Source organism: Dasypus novemcinctus, chromosome 1 (assembly GCF_030445035.2).
Source record: "Dasypus novemcinctus isolate mDasNov1 chromosome 1, mDasNov1.1.hap2, whole genome shotgun sequence".
In the NCBI taxonomy this organism is placed as follows: domain Eukaryota; kingdom Metazoa; phylum Chordata; class Mammalia; order Cingulata; family Dasypodidae; genus Dasypus; species Dasypus novemcinctus.
This window is the reverse complement of record NC_080673.1, coordinates 93,261,006-93,282,256: the sequence shown is the minus strand read 5'-3', so window position 1 is coordinate 93,282,256 and position 21,251 is coordinate 93,261,006.

Sequence of the window (21,251 nt, the reverse complement as noted above, 5' to 3'; positions counted from 1 at the left end):
CTTGGCAGCACATTCCCTATAGTTAAAAATCATTATAATTAAAACTAGATGTCATTATTTCTATCATTTGTCATGAATTTATTTGATTATCAAGATTATTTACTATTTGTACTATGTTTCCTTTCATTTCTACCCATTCATTTACAGTACAGCTGCTCAGTGTATAATCTCAGTCAGGATCACCATGCTCTACTGGACTGGGCAATTGAGTATCTAAGCTTTATGCTTCATTCAGCTTCAGACTGGGTGGGAAAATGAAGAATCTAAAGACTGTTTAGTGACTGGTGTTGTTTAAATTTATTAAGTTGGCAAATATATTTCCCAGAATTTCCTTCCCATTGTGGTTCCAGGTTAGAATTAGCTAAATAAGAAATGTACACAAAATGTGGTAAGCAGAGAAAAAGCAGATCTTTTTGCAGTCAGATGGGATCAAGGACAGATTCAGAGATGCCCAGTGGGTTCAGCTTGTCCTCACTCTCCTTGGCTCTGTGTCTGGATCTTTTTCTCCACTTTTGGTCGATCTGACCCACAATGTCTTCAGGCATACTACCAGATGCTTGAATGTAAACCCACAGAGGCTGTAACTACATTGAAGAAAGAGCTGCCCATACAGCTTACCACTAGCTCCTACTGCATGGACCTACTTTAACAGCTGGACATAATTGGCTTCTTAGAGTAGCTAATTACTGACTCCTTCTTTGATCTTCCAGCCCCAGCTTCCAGACCTTCGTTTCCCAGCTCCTCTCACAATTGACTAAGATGTAATTAATATAAGAAAATTTTTTAAAGATTTATTTATTTATTTATTTCCCTCCCCCCCCAACCCCGATTGTCTATTCTCTGTGTCTCTTTGCTGCTGCTTCTTTGTCGGCTTCTGTTGTTGTCAGTGGCACACCGGAATCTGTGTTTCCTTTTTTTGCATCATCTTGTTGTGTCAGGTCTCCGTGTGGGCGGCACCATTCTTAGGCAGGCTGCACTTTCTTTCGCGTTGGGCAGCTCTCTTTATGGGACACACTCCTGGCATGTGGGGCTCCTCCACACAGGGGACGCCATGCAGCACTCCCTGCGCACATCAGCACTGCACATGGGCCAGCTCCACACAGGTCAAGGAGGCCCAGGGTTTGAACCATGGACCTCCCATGTGGTAGATGGACTCCCTAATCACTGGGCCAAGTCTGCTTCCCTATAAGAAATTTTTAATAACACTCATATCGCTGCTCCTCTGGCTGAACTTAACCAATACAATGGGAATTCGACCATATTGATATTTTGAAAAATTGACCCAAACTGTCATAACTCTTTTCTCATTCTCTATTGCATTCAGTGTGAGCTTCAGGTTAGTCTTTGTAATGGCTCCTTCATGATTTTTTCCAATAGTAAACTTTGTAATACTAAAAATACTTTCATAAAGCCTATGCCTGGTATGCTCTGATAAAACTTGCCTTACATAGAGTTTTAAAGGAAGATTTCTTTTATTCATTGATCCATTTGATATTTTGACTGTTTAGTATTCACTAATTTTGAGGGAGAAAATATTAAACAAAAGAGACATGATATTACTCTCATGAAACTTAAAGTCTAGTAGCTGATTACTGATAAGCGTATAGTCAATAAAACCCAACATAAAATGGATCATGATAGTAATGGTAGCAAGATGGTGGAGTGAGAAGGCTCCTGAGTTCTATTCCCAAAAGTAAGGTTCTAAAACCAACAGAGACTGGCAAAACCAACTTTCTGAGAGCTCTCAAAAACAGTTAAAGGCAAGCAGTAAGTAGGTTAGCACTGAATAAAGAAAAGTGTAACTTTAAAATGGTATGAATATTTCATGGCATCTTTAATGGCCTTCCCAACCCCTCCTTGGTTTGGTGCAGCACCACCCCCTACTTGCCTTGTGGGTCTTTGGTCCCAGGTACCTGAGGAAGCAGAGTAACCTACATGTGAATTTTGAGGTCATGTATGTCTGTACCAATCCATTTAGTGAAAGCCTGAAGAACTGATCCAGGATGTTCATCTCTCTCTTGCCACTCTCAGAATTTGCTCTGGATGTAGAAGCAGCTGATGGGACCACCAAACCATCATAAGGGAAAAATCAAACCACAGTTGCCTTGGACTACTGATTTAGACATAAAATAGCATTCCTGACCAATAAGTAAGAATGTGAATTTCCTGACGGAAGTTGATGCATCTTGAGTAGCCATGGGCATAGGGGTAGGGTTGAAAATTGGTAAGTCCATGTGTACATGCACAGATAATACACATGCTCAGAAAAGACTTGAGAGAGTCTACACTTTTGCTTCAGGCTGTTCTTTGGGTCCACTATAAGGATGGCTAAGAGCTGAAGGAGGGTGCAACCACAGAGCCAATCTGAGAAGACGGGGAAAGATGTTTAGATTACTTTTTTCTGTTTTTGTTTTATGTTGTTATTAGCTCCTAGACATTCAAGGTAATCCTTGTCATAAAAATAAGTGAATACAAGATATTAAGAATAAGGACTTCAGAAACTACACATAGCAAGGAATGCAGTCTTTGCATAAACAGTTTCGAATAATCACTAAACAAATAGCCTTCAAAAGCCTTGAATAATAAGGAAGGGGAAATTAAGCAGCAAATGCCTGGGGAACAGAAAGAATCTGATTTCTGGAATTAACATGTTGAAATATTTAAATGTCCATATTTCTGCATAAAATCACAACATATAAAAAAACAAAACAGGAAAAGATGGCCCATCACAGGAACAAAATAAAGCTAGAATAAATATCATTTAGGAAGACTAGGCATTGGACATATCAGACAAAGACTTTTTAAAAACTATCTTAAAAATGCTCAAAGAAATAAAGAAAACACAGGTGGGAGGAACTAAAGGGAATCAGGAAAAGGATTATGGACCAATTAAAATTTCAATAAAAGAACCAAACACAAATACTGGAGATGAAAATACAATCATGGAAATTAAAAAAATATATTATCCTTAGAGAAGTTCAACAACAAATTGGAGCTGGAAGAAGAATCAGTGAACTGGAGTTAGGACAATTGCAGTTATCCAGTCTGAAGAAGAGAAATTTTAAAAAATGAAAAAAGTGAACACAGCCTCAAAATTTGTGGGACACCATTAAGTGCACCAAAAAACTAATTGTAAGAGTGCCAAGGAAAAATAGAGAAAGAGTCAGAAAGAATATTTGAAGACACAATGGCTGGAAAGTTCCAAAATTTAATGAGACATGATTATACAAATGCAAGAAGTTCAGCAAATCCACACCAAGACACATTATAACTAAACTGTTGAATGACAAAAATAGAGAAAATCCTGAAAGTGGCAAGAAAGAAGCAACATGTCAAGTACCAGAGAGTTTCAATAAGATTAAATACTGATTTCTCATTAAAAACTATGGAGGTGAGAGGCAATAGGATATATTTGAGTGTTAAAAGAAAAAATAGTGTCAAGTAAGAATTCAATACCTGGTAAAACTCTTCCTTAGAAGTGAGGGTGAGATTGAGACATTTCCAGTTAAACAAAAGCTGATGGAGTTCATCACAACTATATCTGTCCTATAAGAAATGCTATAGGAAATTCTTCAGTTTGAATTGAAAGGAAATTAGACAGTAGCTTGAAGCCATGTGAAGAAATAAAGGTTTTTCAGTAAGCATATTAAACTCTTATCAGATATAATTTCCAAATATATTTCCCATTCTTTTGTCTTTTCACTTCCTTGATGATATCCATCGATAGACAAAAGTTTTTAATTTGGATGAAATCTACTTAAAACCTATTTTTTTTCTTTTGCTGTTCATGTTTTTGCTTTAAAGTCTAAGAAACCATTGCACAATTGTGGTCCAGGTCCTAAAGGTTTTCCTTCATGTTTTCCTCTAAGGGTTTTATGATTTTAGCTCATATATTTAGGTAGTTGATCCATTTTGAGTTAAGTTTTATATAGCCATAGTGTAGGAGTCCAACTTCATTCTTTTGCATTTTTTTTTCCAGTTTTCCCAGCACCATTTGTTGAAGAGATCATTCTTTCCCAATTCAGTGGACTTGCTACTCATATCAGTCATCAATTGGCTATAGATGTGGGTATTTATTTCTGAACTTTCAATTCTATTCCATTGGTCTATTTGTCTGTCTTTCTGCCAGTACCACACTGGTTTGATTACTGTAATTTTGTAGTAAGTTGTGGATTTTTTTTAGTGTACCAGTTTGAGTCCCTTTCCATTGCTTTCTGTATATATTTTTCAGATATTTTCTTGTAGTTATTTTGGAGATTAAATATAACATCCTAAATCCATACATTCATGGTTAGATTTGATACCAATTTAACTTCAATAGCAATCACAAACATTGTTCCTATATGCCTACATCACCCCACTTTTTCATTTAATTCTATAAACTACATCTTTCTTCACTGTATGTCCAGAATCATATATTTATCATTAATTTTTATGTAGTTGCATGTTAGAACCTGTAAGTAGTAAAACATGGGTTGCATATAAAAATTAGAATACAGTAGTACTGGAAATTATAATTACCCAATTGTTTACATTTATTGGAGATCTATTTTTATTTCCTTATTATTATGCTTATTTTTTAATCCCCTGTATTTGGGATTGATACATCTATCAACTTGCTTCTTGACTCCAACTTTCTTCTCTTATTTGTCCACCAGAATAATCTTGTCAAATATACGGTAGGACATGACCCTCCTCTATTCAAAACATAGCAATAGTTCTGATTTAATTCAGAGTGAGAGCTAAGATCCCTACAAATGCCCACATTGTCTGGGCAAGGGCTACCTCTCTAATTTCATTTATTAGTCACTCCTTTACTCACTTTGCTGAAGTTACCTTGGACTCCTTGCAGCTCTCACACTTTCTAAACATAATCCCAATCATTTATCATCACTGTTTCTTCTATCAATAATGTTCTTTCTCCAGCTATACACATGGGTCACTTGTTCAGTTCCTTCAGATCTTTACTCAAATGCCACTTTTTTCAATGAGATATTTCCCCTCATTAACTTATTTAAAATGCACCCCAGTCTTCTTATCTCTAATCCCTGCCTTATTTTTCTCCATATCACTAACATCTCACATACAATATATTTTATTTATTGTTCATTTATGTGTTTATTTTCAATCACATATCAGAGATTGTTGCTTATGTAGTTCATTTTCTTATTTCCCATCTTTAAAATAGTGCTTTGCTCATAGTAGATCCTCAATAAAAAGTTGTTAAATGAATGAATAAATTGAGTACCTTTATGTAGGTATACATAGATTTTTCAGTTGTGTGAGCTAATAAGCATCTTTTTTCATGTATACTTTATTTAGTTTAATTTGGATTTCAACCACTGGATTCTGAAAGAGCCATAACTGAATCAGGAGTTATGGATGGAATTTGGGACAAAGGATAGGACAAGATGGTCCTTTGGAAAGTCTGTATAACAGGCAGAAAGGAGATTCTAGGTCCTTGAAAACATCAGATTTTTAGGCAGAAGCACAGCAAAGGAGTGGGATAGGAGAGTAATATTATGGAATTCAAGAGAAGAGAATGTTTCAAGACAGAAGGTATGAAAAATGTCAGATTTTATCAGGAAGCCAAATAAGATAAAAGTTGTAGGAACTGATCTAAAATTTTCATCTTATATCTTGTTGCTAAGCATGTTATTATTTTTGTGAGCATTATCTAGGCACTTCTTTTCCTATTATAGAATTAATTTTGTAATTTGTTTTCTAATTGCCTCCATCCTCTTCACACTGGCATTGAACCTATCCAAGGAACTTCTGAGCTTTGCACATTCTCTTGAAGATAATTTATTTGAATTGGAACAACTGTGGGAGAGTACAATTATACAGTCTAGAATCACTTAACCATTACCTAGTTTGCATTGTTGTTTGTATATATATTAGAGCTTGATCTGTGAACAAGATCACTCACCCTACTGCTTATAACTTTTGGAAAAAGTTTCTTCTTTTAAAAATTTTAGAAACCATAGCGTCCATATAGGACTTTATAGATGAATATCATGAATTGTAGAGAAAGAAAAAACAGTGGTGGGGGGAATATTTTTTAATGCAAAGTGTTAGCTTTTTAAAGATGAGCAGCTGGGATTTCCATATCAGGCAATCAGAACTAAACGCCTGTGCTTTAATGCACTAATGCATTCCAAAGATTTTCAAAAAGTGTTTTAGAATGCGGTTGTGCATGCTCTCTTACTCTGCCTGGGAGCCTTCAGGTGCATAATTTCTAATAAAGATGACCATGGCTGGCTCTTCCCCACACCCAGGGGAATAGTTCTGCTGAACAAAATTTCTCAGCTTATTCATCATTTCTCCTAGAGGACTCTGATGTGAAAGCTGCACATGAAATCATTCTATCTTTTCAAGTGATAAATTTTATGTTCCTTTATGTTCCCCAAAGTTAGCTTTGGGCTTTGAGATGGACTTCTTCAAAGTCGAAGTCCACTACATCCGCAGGTCAGGTTTAGAATAGGTTCCTGGACATTACTTCTCCAGAAGTGAATGCCAGAGTGCCTTCCACTCATTCAGAGATGAAGCCTGTCAGTAGGAAGAAAAAAATGTGTCCCCATGGGCCATTTCCATCCTGAGTCTTTTTTATTTTTTACCGAACAAAGACTGCCAGTTGGACCAAAGTTGAAGTCCTTTAGTTATGTTCTGGGAACTCTAGTTCTCTGGGAATTGTGCCAAGACCACCAGACTCATTGAACTCACAACTCTTTACCATCACATCATCAGAGTAAGTTCTAGTCCCGCTGGTCAATATTGGATCCTAACCCATGTGAGTCAGGTGAAAGGTCACTAATTTAAAAGTTACTTTGATTATTTTCTGTCCTATCCTACCCCTTCCCCTTGCCCTGGTAATTAATTTGTACTTATCACTCATTATACAAGTTTATATGTATATCCTGGATTCCAGGCTACTGGTTGACAAATGTTTGCTTATGTCTACTCACATAAAATATAATATCTATTTAAGTTGAAGATTTTGCAACAGTATAGAAAGCAGTTTATAAGAAAAACTAACAAATAAAAATAAAACGACTTTAAAATCTGACTCTTCTGCTGCTTGTATATAAGGAAAAAATTCTAACTCCTCCTTTGGGTCTTGCCTTCCTGAAAAATAAGACTTAAATGGACAAAGTGATTTCAGTGCCTTTGTTAATTAGATTATTGCCAATGAAGAATAATTACCAAAATGAGAAACTGAGATCAAGCTCTAGAACATGTTAAATTCAATAGTGGCATCCATGCCTGCATGAGTAAAATACATCTCAAGGTATTTTTGCAGCATTTGTTATCAAATTATTGTTCAGTGCCCATGAACTACCTCATTCTTCCTGTAAAATGAGCATGAGAAATGATCATACCTCTCAGGCATGGGTTTTGACAGAAAGTTTTGATACTATAGTCAACAAATATTTATTGAGAATCTGTTTTGAGCTGGAAATACAGATGGAAAACAAATCATATTTTTCATTTAACTGAATGTTTCCTTTATGATACTTATAGATCTTCTGGTGAAAAATTTAATTGAAGAGTGCAGGGAAGCCATAGTAGTGGGTGTATTGAACTTTCAAATCCTAAAGCCTGAACAACTTCAAAATATGCAACTTTTTCAAGTAGCTGCCCAAAATACTTGGTTCAACTTATAGCAACAAAACTTAACAAATTCAAGAGAATAGGTGAATATATTTCTTGCTTAATGTTCAAACAGGTATACAATGGGCTTTTTGCTTGTTTGTTTTTGTTTTATAAGCCAAGGAATGAGTTTGGGATTTTCTAGACAAAGTGGTGCTTCTCCCTTTGAAACAAGAAAATTGCCCCCATGTTCTTGCCAGACATGGAGAGGAGCCTTCCTTGTACTAACAGAAATAGTTACACAGCAAAGGTTACACCTGCCTAATAAACACTGTGAAAGCATCTTAAAGAGTGTTCTCGCCCAGGGCTAGGGAAGCCTGACCCCCTCCCCTCTCTCCCCATCTTTGGCCTGCTCCCAAAGTGCACTTTCTTCCCTGAAGAAACAGGCCACGTGTTTTCTGGTTGAAACACTTTACCGAGAGCCAGGGTTTCTGACTTCTATTCCCAGCTGCCCCATCAGATCATGAGGTGACCCTCCATAAGTCAGCTTCTCTGTTGTGATGTGGAGATGGTTAACCACATGCGGGGAAAAGGTAGGATGTATGTTTAATGCTCACTCCAAGCATGTTGCCTGAAAGGTGTTGCATGCTCTTTGAGAGAGAAAGGCTAACACATGATGTCATCACTTCCAACATATGCTCAGTTGTTATAAAAAGAAGGGGGGGGGGCGGTGGATGACTAAGGAAATAACTATTTTCTTGGAAGATGTTGTCAAGGATTGAAGGAGGGGTGCACAGATAAGGAGGTGGCAGGTTGTTTGCTTACCATAAAACACAACTTTTGCATCAAGTCATTTTGACAAGGGGAATTTAAGAATATTCCTAGCAAGGTGTGATATACACTGGAATGGCTTGTTGAAAGAATGCAGGGAAGGGATTGGAGACCTGGAAATATGGACTCCATTTGAACCTTTGTATAAAAATTCTCTTTTCTGGGTTGTTTCCATGACTTGTAATATTACAGTGATGACAATTGCATTCTCCAGCCCAGGATTAGCTACAGGGGAAGTAAAGGTTCAGTTCAATTGCTTTAGTGAGCACATAAACCATGACATCTCCTGGAAGATAATTCTAATTAAAGGGCAGTAAACCCTAAATCCATTTGTCTCTCAATGTGGGTAACAGAATTATACATGATTATGAGTTTTGCCTGAATATAAAGAAGGAAAATGTTCTGCATTGTCTTCTGCATCCTGGTTTTGGGTTGAAAGAAGTCATAATTTTCAGATGGTGATGTCAGATCCATTCCCATAACAGAGATTAGACAATACCACAAACACAGATTTATGGTTTCATGGGAGAAATTTCCTGTTTTTAAACATTTATCTTTAACAATAAGCTACTGGTGGGGAAGGAAAGCTGCCAGTTGCACATAAAAGATACAATATTTTAGTTGTCAATGATGAGCAATATACAGATATACAGATACTGGTTACTTTTGTTGTATCACTACCATGCAAGAACTCTACTTTTTAATATGTGTAACATTAGCAATTATAATATCGAGTTCACATAAGAGAAATGATATCACATTATGTATGAGAATTATCAGAAGTTCATTATTGTTAACAATGAAAATAGGATAGAATACCTAGTATTTATATCAAGGTAATTTTTATGGTTGAAGTACTCTTAAGAAATATGGAGGAAACTGAAGCAAAAATATCATTATGTCAGTTTGTTCCTCTGTAAAAAGATGGAATTTGATAAAACACCAAAACTTCTTTTGGCTTTAAAGTTAGTCCATTACACAATTTTTAAAAATATGTGTTAAAAATAATAGACATTTTACAATTGTGTTTTTTATTAAATTTTTATATTGAAATAATTTCAAACTTATAAGTCAGTTGCAAAAATAATACAAATCCCATATAGAGAACTCCAATATAGCTCTACTCACCCCAACACCCCCCCCCATTTTAACATTTTGACATCTTTGGATTTCCTTCTTTCTTTCCTTTCTTCCTTCCTTCCTCACTCCCTCCCTCTTTCCCTTCTTTCTTTCTGCCTGCCTTTATCAATTATCTATCTATCTAATCTATTTTCTGAACATTTGAAAGCAGGTTGCACACATGCTACACCTTGGATAAATAATATTTCCATGTACATTCCCACAACAAGGATATTAATTTACATAAAGACCTTATCAAATGTGAGAAATTTAACATTGATAGAAAGCTTACATTCTATATTCTGATTTTTATTTTGTTCCCATAATATCCTTTTGAGCCTTTACTTCTTCATTCTTAGATTCCTTTTAGTACCATGCATTGCATTCAATTTTCATTGTCTCCTTAGTTTCTTTCTCTCTTTTTTTTTTAATTGTGGAAATACATACACTACATAAATCTTCCCATTCCAACCAGTCCCAAGTATACCATAGCATTAAACACATTCACAATGTTGCAGTACCCTCACCACCACTCATTGCTAAAAATTTCCCTCCATCCCAAACAGAAATCCTACACTCATTTTTCAGTAGACTCCTATTGACTTTGCCCTCCACCCCTGGTAAACTATATTCTCTCGGTTTGCATATCCTCTGATATTTTCTTTGTGGTTACCATGGAGCTTAAATTTAACATCTTAAATCTATAACAATAACAATTGTTTTGATACCAACCTCAATAGCATACCTAAATTCTGTTCCTATAACCCTCCACCTTTTCTAGTTCTTGTCACAAATCACATGTTTATACATTATGAATCTAAAACCAGCATTACATATTATACATTTGCCTTTTATATCCCGTAGGAAGTAAAATGTGGAGTTACAAATAAAAAAATATAATAGTATTGGTACTTATATTTACTCATCTCATTACCTTTGCCGGATACATTTATTTCTTCAGGTGTCTTCAGGCAATAGTCTAGTGCCCTTTCCTTTCAACCTGTAGAACTCCCTTTGACATTTCTTGCAGGACCAGTCTAATTGTGATGATGCCCCTCAGCTTTTGTTTATCTGGGAATGTCTCAATTCCTTCCTCATTTTTGAAAAGCAGTTTTGTCAGACACAGAATTCTTGATTGGCATGTTTTTGCTTTAAACACGTTTAAATATGTTTTGCACTACGCTCTTGCCTCCATAGTTTCTGAGAAATTGGCACTTAATCTTACTGAAGCTCCATTGTACATGACATGTTGCTTCTCTCTTGTGGCTCTCAGAATTCTCTCTTTATCTTTGCCATTTGACAGTTTGATTATAAATGGCATGGTGTGGGTCTATTTAGGTTTATCCTATTTGGAGTTTGTTGAGCATCTTGGATGCATACATTCATGTTTTTTGTTAAATTATTTCTTTGAATATTCTCTATGCCCCTTTCTTTATTCTCCTTCTGGGACTTCCACAATGTGTACATTGGTCCCACAGTTTTCTCGGGCTCTGTTTCCTTTTCTTCATTTTTTCTTCTTTTTGCTCCTCACACTGGATGATTTCAATTTTCCTTTAGAAAGATGTTTATGCCAGCTCTTACTGGTTGCTCGCAGTGCCTATATGGAATGGAGCCCTGCAGCATCTTACTCTCCCATGTTCACTGAGGTGAGAACAAGATAACAGATTTTTGAATAGCATCATAGCACTGCACTTAGTAGTTTCAGAATAAACTGCTTTCGAAAGTCATTGTTCCCATCTCATCATTTTACAGTCATTTATTTCTTATTTCGTCTGTTTGTTGGTTTAAACACTTTCTTGTTTCAAAAAGGACTTAAGGGGATTTAGAATATGTGTTCATTATAGTAACATGAAATAAATATATAATAAAAGTGAGGCAAAAGGAAAATAAGGTATGAAATTACAGTAGAATGGAGGTAACATGATTCATTAACACTTGTCATAAATTTACTCCATTTCTTAGAGATGAGTTGCACATTTGGATCTTATCTTTCCAAAAGCCAAAATAAAATGGGAAAACATTACCAGTGATACTATTTTCAGTGTTTCTAAAGCAGTGTTTCTCAAAATGTGGTCTTGGAACACCTGAGTATCCCTTAGATGTCTTCAGGTGACTGTGAACTGTAAACTATTTGCATAATAGGATGAAGAATTTGTTTGTATTTTTTCTCTCTCTCACAGTGTTCAGTATACGCTATGGCATGTGATGATTTCATCACTCTGATGACTAATGGAATATGTGCTCATGTTTTAAAATTTCCGTTTTAATTTCTAATACTATAAATATTAATAGATATAGCCCACATAAACAAAAGTGCTTTGAGGGAGTCCTCAATAATGATTAAAAGTATTAAGGTATCCTGATTACTGTTGTTTTAAAATTTGAACAATTAAGTTTGTCTGTTAACACTTTCTTGGTATTCAAACCTGAAAGAAATTTGTTCACAGAAGTTCATATTAGTTATTCTCTTTGATCATGGGCAAAATGAATATTTTAGGTAATTTCTGACATATCATAGTTACCAGGAAAGCAGTAGTTCTTATATATATTAGTCAAAGTCCTATTGAGAAACTGAAGTCTCTGCATTCTCTCACCTAAAAAAATACACAAAATTGTTCAAGTATTAATAATTTCACACTGCTTTTGAATACCATGAACCCTGCCTTTTGCCTTTACAGGGTCTAAGAACTCTTACTCACAAGAACATAGAAAGGAACTCAGAGATACCCTGGTTTCTTGTGATTGACTTCTTTAGTTGTTTTAAAGCTATGTTTTAAAGGGCAGTGTAAATTTGGGCAATAAGAAAGAAGAAAGTTTAATAAATCATAGTTCCTTTTCCTTCTCCCTCTCCTGGAATCCCTGTGTCTCTCGATAGTATCAATTAAAGCAAAGCATTTCTAGATACATTGCAACTCATTCTCTGCCAGAAGTATTGTTTCCAGTCATGTATGAAAGCCTTTGTAGGTTCAGCTTTTATTTCTTAGATCCTGAAAGTAATAACCTCAATTGCACAACATAAATCCAATTCTTCGGAATATTCTGATGATCTAAAAAATAGAAATGTGAAAGTTTCATAGATTTAAAAACTTGGCACTGTTCAGTTAGGTGAGCAGAGGTGGGACTGTAGAGATTCTCATGAGGACTGTTTACTTCTAATTAAAACTTCTAAATTAATTATGATATATTTATTGAGTATCTCCCATAGAACAGATCTAGGCACTGTAAGGCCTATTAGAGTATATTATGACATTTTACTGAGACCCAACTAATTTCTAGGGCATAATTAATAAATGAAAGCAGACATTATATGTATGGGAGATAGCTCCAGATGATCAAGGCAAAAAAGAATAACTCTAAATTCAGAAGACTGACTTTTACTGGCTGTGTGACTTGAGCAAATATTTTAATTTCTCTAGGTCCCAGTTTTCTGGTCTATAGAACTGGCATAAAAATGGCACTTGCTGCATAGGGTTCTTGTGACAATTAAATAAGTAATGCACATAAAGTACAGAGAAAAGTGCTCAGTAAATGTTATTACAGCACAGTGCTGGAGCATGTGATGCAATGAACAATGTTATATGAATTTGGAGAAGGAACGGATCACCAGGGTCAGAAGGGTCAAAGGGAGAGTTCATGGGGGAGGTAAGACTTCAGCTGTGGGGCTACTAAGTGGAGTGGGGAGTTATATAGTTCTTGGTGAACCATAAATTTAAAATCTAATGGAAGAGAGAGGATCAGCCCCAGAATGTATAAGCTCAAGTGTCAGAAACATGGAAAGAATGCTTGGGTCTCTAGAGGTAAACATAGAAGTGCTAAAACACAGACGAGTGAAAGGATAAAGAGTGGGTGTGAGTTATTAAGATGATTGGAGTGGAGCTAAGTATATTGCACTACTTATGATGCCAGATTGTCCCATTCATCCCTCCCAAATTAAATTTCACTTTTCTCTTAGGAATCTTTTGTGGGTAATGGTTCCAAAGGGAGGATTTGTCTTTTGTTTTATTTATTTATGAGGAAAACATACCATTTGCACACAGAAAAGATACACGCATGTACACCCACGCGTCACCAAAAATGAAGCTTAAAACTCTGTTTTATGTGCCTTTTAAGACATTTATGCATTTTGTCTCTTCAGTGAAAGAATTTAAATTAAACATTTTGGAAGGAATTTTGGAAAAGGCTTTCAAGTACATGTTAATGGAACAGAGATATTTACTCTTAAGTTTTTTTAAGGATATTCTAATGTAATGGCTTTGCAATTATTTGCCGATTTTTAATGCCTCTTTCCTGATAAAGAACCTCCATTACTCTAATTAAAATAACACCATCTGGTTTTAATTCTGTACAATAGCTCTTATACTCCTCAATCCCAGGACTGATGCACCATTCACAATCTGGACCATATGGAATTTATGTAGCATTAGTTCTCTTGCTTATACATTTATAGATATGTTGGTGTGGGAGACTGGGAGGTAGTGGTGATAGAGATTAAAAAAAAATAAAAAAACTGCACCAAAAGCTATGTGTTTCAGAGAGGTCTTCCCTCCAGACCACGGAGGTCTCTCTTTAGAGAGGAGAATCTAGCATGCATGTGTACAATTCTGGGATCTTATTCCTTTTTTTTAATCTTCTTTCTTTTTTATTTTTAAAGATTTATTTATTTATTTCTCTCTCCTCCCCCCCGTCCCAGTTGCTTGTTCTCTGTGTCTATTTGCTGTGTGTTCTTTGTCCGCTTCTGTTGTTGTCAGCAGCACGGGAATCTGTGTTTCTTTTTGTTACGTCATCTTGTTGTGTCAGCTCTCCGTGTGTGCGGCGCCATTCCTGGGCAGGCTGCACTTTCTTTCGCGCTGGGCGGCTCTCCTTACGGGGCGCACTCCTTGTGCGTGGGACTCCCCTACGCAGGGACACCCCTGCGTGGCAGGGCACTCCTTGCGCGCATCAGCACTGCACATGGGCCAGCTCCACACGGGTCAAGGAAGCCGGGGGTTTGAACCGCGGACCTCCCATGAGGTAGACTGGTGCCCTAACCATGGGGCAAAGTCCGCTTCCCTGGTGGAGTTCTTTGAGGATGAAACAAGCCATATAAAGTTCAGGCAGCGGGTATGTATGTGGAAACTCTGTCAGGGGAAAGGACTGAAGGAGGGCATGAGTTCGGTGGAAACAAGCTAAGTGAGTTCACAGAAGAGAAAGAAAATAAGCTAGACTGGAGTGGAGTGAGGGAAAGAGAGAGAGGTAGGAGATGAAATCAAGAAGGAAGGCAAGTCTCTCCTTTTACTTTTACCAGAACTGTAGTTGGTGCTGGGGTTTAATGTATACCCAGAGGACCTGAATCTCTGGACTGGTCATGTGATAGCCAGGCCCTGAGCCTCAACAGACTTGCAGCTCCTACACTCTGGTTTATTGGACTTACCCACTCAGCTAACATGGAGGTGAAGAAGGTCAACCACCACACCAGGGAGCCAAGAGTGCCTACAACTGAAAGCAGGAGAATTGCATCCAGCATCCATGTGGAATCTAAGCCCCCTCTTGATATAGATGTGGTGTGGGCACAACCATTCTAAGGTCCACAGGATGGAGGAATAGAGTATGGATTAGAGTGGACTTACTGATATTCCATTCATGAACTATTGTGATTAGTAATCGAAGAAAATGTGGCATTGGTATGGAGAAAGTAGCCATGGTGGCTGCTAGAGGTAGGGAGTGGGAGGAAGAGATGTGATGTGGGGCGTTTTCGGGACTTGGAGTTGTCCTGGGAGTGCTGTGGGGACAGTTACTGCACATTGTATGTCTTCCCATGGCCCACTGGGTGGACTGTGGGAGAGTGTGGGCTATGGTGTAGACCATTGACCATGAGGTGCAGCGGTGCTCAGAGATGTATTCACCAAATGCAATGAATGTCTCATGATGACGGAGGAGATTGTTGTTATGGGGGGAGGAGTGGGGTGAGGGGGGTGGGGTGTATATGGGGACCTCATATTTTTTTAATGTAATATTAAAAAAAATAAATAGAGACAAAAAAAAAGGAAGGCGAAGTCCAGAATACATTGGATTTGAAAGCTACTCTGAGGGTAAAGGGGAGTTTTAGAGTACTTGGAGCAGAGGAATGATGTGATTTAATTTGTTTTTCCCCTTAATGTACAAAAAGCAAAAAAGCACAAGTTCAAAGGAAAAAGAAGGAGTGGTGGGGACTGAAGAGAACTGGAGAACTCAAGCCCTATCTTAGCTCCAGTATAATGGTCGATAGACAAAAGGAAGGTCTAGAATTTTCCTACATGCTTTTTTTTGGGGGGTAGGGTGTGTGTTGGGGGGTAGAGGTAGAATCCAGAAATCTAGAATTTTATGTGGTAAGTTCTAATTTTTAAAAATATAGGCACATAATGCAAATTTTCCCAAAGTGAGTATATAAGCCAGCATCTGTAGATAAAGCTCAACATGTTTGGAAGCCAGAAAAGCCCTGGCCTTAATAATTTACCAGCTTTATGATGTTACATCTTGACTTTCATAGTTTGTGAGAAGAGTGAAAAAAGAAAGCAGATTGAAACATAGGTTAGGTGTCAGTCAGGCCCTCGCAAGAAAGAGAAAGCAGTCGTGGGCAGGGGGGATTGATGAGGAGATGGCGTATACTGTGCAGCCAGGGTTAGAGGGATCTCGAAGACCCAGGCAAGCAGAGCAGGAGTAACCACCAGTAGGTAGGAAGGAATTGTTCCTGAAACCCAGCAAAGCATTAGAAAAAGTGTGCTGCTGTGGCTCTGAGGCCTTTGGTGGAGGAAGAAAACCACTGCCAAACTATGTCCTAGCAAGGAAGAAACCAAGAGGATAATACTCTGAAATACTCTGTGCCCTCTACACTTAAGGGATTCCCTTTGACCAAACCCAGGAAGGAGTTAGAGATTTAGGGAGCCCACTAAGTTCATATGCATCAATTTTGGGGGGCACAGGGGGGCAGCAAGAGACCATCTAGTACATTTTCTAAAGTGATATCAAATCCATTACTACATTTAATGATAATAATAAATCAAATTGATAAGCTATACAGATCTTCCAATTGGGGACATTTTTTATGGAAACTAGCTGTGAACTAAAGTTGTTTATTTTCTACTTATATAGCTTATTTTTTAGTATTTATGGTCATTGTGCACAGGCTTTTCTCACCTAACTCTTAATTTTCAAGTTGTTTATCCTTGAGGAAAGAAATGTTTTTTGAGAGTACATTTCATAATATGGTAACCATTATTCCTCAGTATTTTTAAGAAAAGAAAAACTGAACTCGCAATCAACTCGCTTTTTTTCTTTAAGGAGTCAAATATGAATGAATGTCATCAATGAAAAATCTGTTTATAATAAAAGGAATCAACACCCCTACAGAAGGGGATAAATTCTCTAGGCCATGCTATCCAAAGAAACAAAAAGTATAATCCTATTTAAAAAGAATACGTAAGAGAACTTGGTCCAATAAAACACAGGAGTAAAATCAAAGTATATTAGTTATGGTTTGAACAAACTCCCACCTTCACCTCTTCTTTCCAGTGGCTTTGGCAAGTCATTTTAATCAGTCTGCATTTCAGTTTTGTTGACAGGATATTTGGAGATTTATTTTTAAAATATATGCTGTCAAAGAATTATATGCATATTTAAAAACTTTATTATCTAAATAGAGGTAGTGCTTTGATAAAGGTCATAGAACAGAGTACAAGTTCGATGGAATCTTAAATTGACTCTTTAAAAAGTTAATATTTTGGAAGAAATAATTATTACTTTTCTACTCAGAACCATATCATCATAGTAGGACATAAGGTGGTGTGGGATAAAGATTCACTTGCTATTTTTGTGTGTTAGTTACGCTTAAGGCTAATTCCAACCACATATTCCCCAAATCCTGCTTTGAAAAAGCCCCATTCCTCCTTTCCAGTCTTGAGAAATTTTGAAATTTGAAATACCTTTCTATTTGCCACAAACCAAGTTTCTAAATATGCTTTGTAAACTGAAGAGCATTGTACCCATAAGCTGTTCTTGTTAGTGTTGTCCAAAATATTAACTGATGGGCAAGTTTGTCCTCTGAAAAAAGACGAGGGGTCACTTCTGCCCTAATTTCAGTAATAACTCCTCTAGTTCGGGGGAAAGTTAGGAAACAGCTCCAGGTAGTAATCAGCAAAGCTAGGAGAAAAGAAGTGATTATAAAAGATAGCCTTTAGCCATGGCTCTATAAACTAAGGAACTCGGTGACAGTATACAAGCCACATAATTCCCTATAATCCCAAAGGGAATGGATAAACTCTTGGTTAATAGTGCAAACTATGGCCTCAAAAAGTCAGTGTCTCAAATCTTTAAAATTACAGCTCAAATCAGCTGTAGAAGGTTTACAGTGAGGAGGGACATATGCTGTGGTAGAGAACACTAAGCCGGCACCTAAGCCATAGTAAACATTCAAAAGAGGGAAGAGTTATGAGCTTACTGGAGGACTAAAGTGTAGTAACACAATGATGGCATTCTGAGGCCAAGTTGAAGGTCCTATATACATTTAAGCTTATTATCATTACTGTTATCTTCTGTATCCTAGGAGAGCAAAATTATGAACAATCCTTGCTAATTGATGAAAAGAGATGGATTCTTGGTAAGATGACCTGAAGAATCAGAAAATGTGGTCTAGGACAATATTCTCTTTGGAAAGTCCCTAAATCATTGCCTTTTTTTTCCTGTGAAACCTGCACCTGAAAAAAGGTTTTCACCCTTATACCATACTTTTCTTTAAGTGCTCCCTTTCTTTGACCTATTTCAGACTGTCATTTCTGTAAAATAAAAGTTTTTCCAAAAGGAAACTCCATATATTCCCTGTTCCCTAAACATTGTTTTGAACCTCTTCTGCCTGCCCTTTCTTCCACGTGGTCAATCTCCTCAATCTTTCCCACTCCCAACCTGAGGAGGCTTTTCCTGTGATTGCTTTCCTCTGCTAATTAACAGATACCTCTTCTCTTCTGTAACTTTGAAACTGTTTTCAGCAACTTCATGCTCGTTAAAGAAATAGATCCTGTTTCCAAGCTTTCACCTCTTTTATTTTAATGAAAGTTTTCCACAGCATTCCCACATTCCTCCACAGCTAACATTATCCCAAACTGAAGTTCATAACCGTATTGGGGACTTGACTCCCCACAGAATTGAAGGCCCCTTGAAACATGTTTAAAGTGGTTTGCTGTGTAGTCCTCTCAGGCATTGTAAAAGATAGAATCACTGCGTTTGGGTCTTGGATAGCTGTAAAACATGGACATACGCTGAACAGCTTGAACATTATTGTGAGACACTCATAGACAATTGCTCGGTTTTACTGTTATCTAAATCAAATTCAAATATGGCATACTATTGGATGCAGAATAAATGGCTATTGGAACAGACAAGAAACCAGCTGGCAAGCTTGAGAGTCATGGTAGGAAAAGAAAGGAAAGACAAAACAATCTCCATTTCAAGGTCTGCATGGAAAGCTTAAGTAGGACTTAGAATTTTTTACATGTACTAGCTGATCTGATGTTCTCCATCTGTTACTAGGCCCTAGAGGCTGACTGGCTATTAAACACAGAATGATGACTGGTGTAGCAGGTGCAGTGAAGTGGGAAGGTGTGGAGCAAATAAAACAAGTCCATGGCATCTATGAGAAACGATGACCCCAAGGAAATTTTTAAAAGTTGTACATTGTGGTATTAATGACATATGTGTGAGAGGTACGATGGCAAAGTGTATTTCTCATGAAAGTACTTCAATTACTTGCATATTGTCATTTCTTTAGAATTCCCAGGCCCTAAGCTGTACAATTACTTAAGACTCAAAGAGAACTATAGCTTGCTTTGACAAATTACCCTTTAATGCAATTCATTGGCCCAATGTCAGTGGGAGTGTTGCCTGAGCTACACCCTTTGCTAAAATAATTTTCTAAACCTACTGCTGTGAATCGAACTTCTGCATCTCTTAAGATTTCCTTGACACCATTTGACATCTGTATTAAATTTAAGCTTCTGATTAGCACCTTTTAGTATTTCCAGCATTTCACTTGATGCATCTCTTTCTTGCTCTGTGTTTGGATCTCTGCTCAGGCACAGCTCTGGTCCTCATTTGTTCATTTCTGTATTTTCCTCTCACCCCCTCATCTTTCCATTTGTCTGCAACCTCTCCTCTTAGTACATCCAATAAGCTGCTTCTACTCCGAGGTTCAATCCCTCCTCAGAGAATGTTTCCTTAAGATCTCAGGGGGCTGGTAAAAAACTAACAAAGGGCAACTTTCTAAAGAATTTTCAGTATTCTATTGGGGGCATTTTTTGTGCATGCATTAAATACATTTGTTTTGTATTTGTTTTCTTCTCTTATCAACAATTTCTCTTCCTGTGATCCTGATCCTCATGCTAAAGAGATTGTCTCTCACACCCTTCATCCAATCCAGCAGCAAATCCAGGGCCTCTTCTTCACATACCCTGAATTAAACCAGTTCTTACCTCCACCCTACTCACTAATCCAGCAGTTCTTGCCTGAATGCTTGGATGCCCAACACTGTTTATGAAAACATAAATCAGATCATGCCGGTTACCTGATCATAAGCTACCTCCGGCTCCATCTTCTCTCAAAATAAAAGCCATTATGATAATCAAGACGGCTCTACACAACCTGACCCAGTTCCCTTTCTGGTCCCATCCCCCTCCTTATCTACTACATCCAAGTCACCCCCAACATCCTCCTCAAGTCAAGTGATTGCCCTTGATCTTCTACTCTCTTTCACATTGTTTCCCCAGGTTTTTCATTGCCAATTCCTCACTTTGCTCTAGTTTCTCTTTATATTTTGCCTCCCCAAAGAGATGTTCCTTGACCACAGAATCTAAAATAGCACAAAGTGTCACTCTCTATTAGTACCTTGCTTCAATTTTCTTCACAATACTCATCCCTGCCTCCTGTATTATGTATATATTTGTCATTTATTTTCTGTCTCCTAGATATTTCCCTAAAAAATAACTGAAGTATAAAAATGATGTGAGGACAGACTTCATCGATGTATATCTCTGATTCTACCCACTGTACTATAAAGATGCCTGGAGCATAGTAGGTGCACAATGAATATGTGTTGAGTAAAGGAGTATAATTTGGGAGTGTCCTCTAGGCTCCCAGGAGTGCAGACTTCAGAAGTAAAACAATTTTAGTTCAGGGATTTGTTGATGTGCTTACAACAAATGCAGAAATGAAAGAGTGAGTAATTTCACAGCATGAAGCAGTGAAATCAGCCACTGTCGTACAACCCAATGAAGGTCAGCTTATGAGATATTGTGGAGGTCACATGGCTAGACAAAGCCTTTACTCAATTAGGTACTGGCAATGCTTTGAATATGCTAGGTACATAAGAAAGAAGCCAAATGAGGCTAGCACCATGGCAATTCCTAAACTTGACAAGTATTACATGAGAACAGCAATGCCTCAAATACCACTCACTCTGAAAGGAAACAGACTATACAGGTAGATTCTCCTCCCACCTTACCATATGGTGAAATATAGTGTCATATCTAACTTTTTGATGGTGCATTTTCTCAGCAGAGTCTAGGTTGCTAGGTCATGAGGTCTAGACAACAGGTTTGGATTTGGCTGACATTTTAAACAAAGCAACACACAGAGATTTTTCTCCATTCTATTTTCTTTCACTTAAATTCCATGCATCTCTACCATGGTTTTTGGCAACACTAAGTCCT